The sequence below is a fragment of the Nicotiana tabacum genome, chromosome 11 (assembly GCF_000715075.1).
Source record: "Nicotiana tabacum cultivar K326 chromosome 11, ASM71507v2, whole genome shotgun sequence".
In the NCBI taxonomy this organism is placed as follows: Eukaryota; Viridiplantae; Streptophyta; class Magnoliopsida; order Solanales; family Solanaceae; genus Nicotiana; species Nicotiana tabacum.
Window position 1 is genome coordinate 103071881 of NC_134090.1, and position 5304 is coordinate 103077184.

Genomic DNA, 5304 nt, shown 5'->3' on the forward strand with positions numbered 1-5304 from the left:
TTTGAGATAAACACTAACTCTGCCTATGCGAATATTTACAAACACTAACTCTATATTTTGTAAAAAAAATCATCGACATTATTTCATACATTAAAAGAAATGAGTTGATCGCGTTCCTAAAATAACTATGCCATTTGTTATTAAGAAAGAGAACTAATCTACCAATTGATTTAATAAGACGACATCATCTAGCTTTAAACAAAATTGGATATTTGACAAAATAATCTAGTAATGTAATTTCTGGGTATTTCCGTACTATTCTTTACTTAGCTAACAATATCACAAGATTTAATTAATGGCCAATTTTCTGCAATGTTCCCTATCTCAACAATTTAAACAGTAAATGTCATCACTAGTCCTCAAAACATATAAGATTATCGTGGAATTTACTACTCCAGAAGGTTAATTAGTTAACAGTTTATCATGTCAAGTATAATACTATATTAACCAACTAAAACAAAACTGAAACTTAAACTAATAAAATTTAAATGAGTAGAAGACATCCTTATAATTCCAAACTTCATTTACTTGCCATGTTGAAGCTTTTCATGCCATGAATTTAAAATATATACCTGATATTGGAAGCAAAAGAAAATGATGATGAGAATCAGCAGCAGTAATAACAGTACAATAGCAACAACTGCCCAGCAACAGTAACAACCCAGTAACAGACCGGTGGAGTAGTAATCCCAAAAACAAAAGCTTTAAGCTTTAAATGAAACAACAACCATTAATACTAATTTCAAACAAAGAAAGAAAGCAGTAGATTTTTTTTAGTTTTATTTTATTTTGAAAGCTTAAATATTTTTCGGAATTTTTCTCTCTTCTATTCTCTGTCCGTTTTTTTCTCTCTATCTGTGTGTGTATTTTTTTTTGTATCTCTCTCCCTATTTCTCTTCTTGTCTTGTGTTCAGGACTTCATATATATATAATCTCATCCCATAAATCTTTTAATCAATTAAATCAATACTTTTTCTCTACCCAACCCATTATCTTTCCACTCATCCCCATTACATTAAATAAACATATCACACCACCCCATTATATTTTGTCCCCCATGCTTCATTTAAAATAATGCAAGATTCCCCTTTAAATTAAATCTTGTCCCCCCTTTATATTAAACAACTATATCACAACCCACCCCATTTCATTTTGTCCCCCATGCTTCAAATAAACAATTTCAAAATGTACAATTCCTAAACTACCCCTCACGACCTTACTGAAATTACCAAACTACCCCTGAACGTACTACAAATTTACCAAACTACCCATCAGCTATAACACATCAATTAATCAAACTTAACCAAAATATAGACAATATGATCAATTTCTAACAATGTTCAAACAACAATATGAACACGGATGAACATCATAACAACAATATCACATGAACACGATTTTAACAATATTTCAACAACAAATCACATGAACACAAATTGAACAACAAAGAACAACTAAAATTTGATTGAACAATATTTTAGCAACAAACAATCCTATTTTCGGATTCAACAACTACAACAAACAAGTATATTTAGATTTCTAACTTCAATCATATTGAACTTAAAATCAATTCTAACAACATTACAACCAACAATTCCTATATTAAACTTTATGAGATAAATTCAAGAAATAATCACAAATGGTAAACAAGAAATCAAGCTATACAAATTTCGGATTCAAGAACAAACAAACATAATATGAACATGAATTAAATCTAAAAATAAAAACGATGGATTCAAATGATTAAAACCAACATACTTCCCTTATTACAACTAAATTCTTTAGACAAATAACAAGATCGACGAAGAAACAATTATGAACTTAAACTTGAACTTAACAATATTAACAATTTCTAACAATACATAAACACATGAAACAAATTGAAGAAATAGTTAATTAAATTTCAATTTGAATCTAACAAATATCAAACTAACAAATATTCACTTAAACAATAATACAAACATGAAATGAATATGAAAACAACTAATTAAACTTCTATTTTGAAATCTGAAAATTAATTTAACAAACAACATGAACATGAACAAAACCAAAAATCAAATATCTAAGCATAGACATGAACAAAACAAACATTCGCCGATTTTAGATTCGAAAAATATCAAAACAAAATACGGACAAACATAAAACTCAAAATCTACTAACCGGATCGAACGACATACGTACGGACTGTTTTGACGACCCAAGCATCGAGCGAATGACGATGAACTTGGATGGAAACAATCTGTCCGGAAACGAATCTCGCAGCAAGATAACTTGACGCCGAAGACGACCACGAACAGACGACCAAAGAAGGTGGTCATTTGGCATCGTTTAAAAATGAAAAATGGCAGCCCGTCACAAGCAGAAGGTAGCAGCAGCTCGATTAGCGAAGAAGACGCATCTACGACAGCCATGGATGGAGGTCGAAGCTCGAGCTTTGACGAAGAACGTAGAAGATGAAAGCAACCACCATGGATGACGATGGCAGAAGCTGTGACGGGCAGTCGCGGGGAGCTTGGTGTTGAAGATGATGAGCGCGATGCAGCAGCTCGGAGACAGAAGTAGTCGCGGAAATCTCAACTGTGAGCTTTCATGGTGGAGCTCGACGGATTGGTTGTTGGTTCGGTCGCGTTTGGAGGTCGTTTGGTTGAGCTGGGGTCGTGAGGGTGACGTGCGTGTGTGTGTGTGAGTGTGACGTTGGGCAGCCATGGTTGAGCTTTGAGGGGGAAGCCATGGATGACCTTGGAGAAACTTGAGGAAGAAGAAGAAGATAGGAGGGGGGCGGATGACTTCTTAGTCTTTTTAGGGTTTTTTCTTCTTTTTTCTTTTGTTTTGTGTTGTAAAATGTAAGACAAAGGGGTTTGGGTCTTTTGGATTATGGACTGGGTCGACCCAGTTCGAAATGGACTGGGTCGTAGGGAAGATTGGACCATTTTTTGGGCCGGTGGCTTGAAATCGAAGAAGAGGCCCAATTCCGACTTTCTTTATATTTTCGCTCTCTTTTCTTCTTTTATTTCTCTAAAACTAAATTATAAAAAATACTTAAACTATTATTAAGAACTAAATTAAGTTATAAAAGCGCAAATTAACTCCCAATAACAATTAACGCACAATTAAGTAATAATTAAGCATAAAATTGTATATTTGGACATTAAATGCTAAAAATGCAAACGATGCCTATTTTTTGTAATTTTTAATTTTTTGTAAACAAATTTAATTAGTAACAATTATAGAATTAAATCCTACATGCAAATGCGATATATTTTTGTATTTTTGTTTTATTAATTTAGCAAATAAACACGCACAAACAAATACAAATAATTATTCAAAATATCACAAAATTGCACACCAAAGAAAAATTATTTTATTTTCGAATTTTTTGGGAGTAATTCTCATATTGGGCAAAAATCACGTGCTTACAATATGTATTAATATTTTAGACTAATTCAATTTTACAATTTAAAATAAAATATGATATTATTCTGGTTGAAGGTAAAAAATTAATATAAAAATAATTAAAATTTATAGCAGGGGAGAGAATTTATTAAAAAAAATAGAGATAGTGTGAGGATACTTATACATTAAATTAATTTTAAAATAAATAAATTAAAAAATTAAATTATATTTAAAAATATTACAATAAGTTTAAATGATTAAAAAAAAATTGAATGCATAAAAATATACCAAATTTCAAGAATAAAACATTTATATTTATTAAAGACTTTTAAAAGAATAATAAGCAAGATATTAATTAAGACAATAAAAAATTATATGATAGTAAAAATAATATTAAATAATAAATAATACAATAACTATAAGAAAAAAATAAAAATAAAAAGAATTTGCGTAAAAATAATGTAATGAATAAGACAAATTTAACTTTTACATAAACACAAAGTGATAGTAAGAAGTTTGTTAAAATAATATGATCTAATGTGCTCAAACAAGATAGATCGCAACATGATAAGTTTAGTATTCTTTGATACTGACAACAAAACGAAGTGCAAGTACTAAAATCAAGTAGTTAGGTTGCTACAAATGAAAAACAAAATAGGTTGTGCACTACGAGATTTGAACAATAATTTCATATCCTACTTCATAATTAATATCTAATGTTATATAATTCTTATCTGAGAGGTTTATATTTTAAGGTTATTTGCACATGATTCAAATAACCAACATCACAATTTAACATGATTTGTGTTCGCGCATCGCGCGGGTACTAATACTAGTATTATTAAAAGAAAAAATGACATTGTATAGCCGCCGTAAAAATAATAGTCGAAAAAATGTATAAAACTTATATATTTTTTGCATATATATTCTGTATGTTATATACAAAAATTATACAAATTTATACACTTTTCGACTACTAAATATAAATAGTTTTTGGCGCTGGTCAAAAGTAATAATACTCCTTATTAAAAAGGGTCCATTATTTCTCTGCAGAGTCGTCGGCTTTACCCTTTTTAAAGTCCTACACGAAACAAATATGAACAATTAGTTTTTCTTTAAACTCTGTCCATTGGATACAGAAGACATGTACAAATTTAGTTCGAGGTTCTGTTTGAAAAAGAATGATATATTTTTAAATTTGAATGTAATTTAATTTAAGCTTTCCAATCTCATTCTTAAAGATAATCTTTGCAGACACACAAACCGTAAATTTTAAATCATTTTCTTTCTTTTTAAAATTTCATGTCAAGTGAAAATACGTCACACACAATCAAATGGAGTGCGTTACGAGTGATGGCGGATACCTGGAATATGCGCGTTCCGCTGTTAGCATTATAAAATACTGTGAATGCAAGTGCTAAAGTTCAACAATATGACTTTATCAGTTATAGTGCGTCCTTTTGACAACTGGGAATTCAAATGGGGACTAGGTGGCAATTTAGAGGTTCAACAAAACAATTATGTCACCCCCAATCATGAGGTAGCTTATGTGTACAACAAATATCAGAACATTCCTTCTGCAGTTTCAAATTTTAACATTTAAATTCACAATGTATAACAATCAAGATGTTAGTTGAAATAACCACTGTATAATAAATAATGGGAGAGCAAAATGATGCGAACAAGAAAGACGTTTAAAAAAATGATTTAATGCAACTTTTCTCTTAGATAAATATCGATCGTGCTGGTTAAGCAGTGCAGTTGTATGAATTAATTGACCGTAATAAACTTCCAATTATTTAGATGATTATAATGAGTATGAGACAACTACATTTGTTGACTATAAATTCCAATGATCTCTTCAATGAATGTTCTAAATGCGAAAGGGTTACAAATATTGGTGAGATTCAC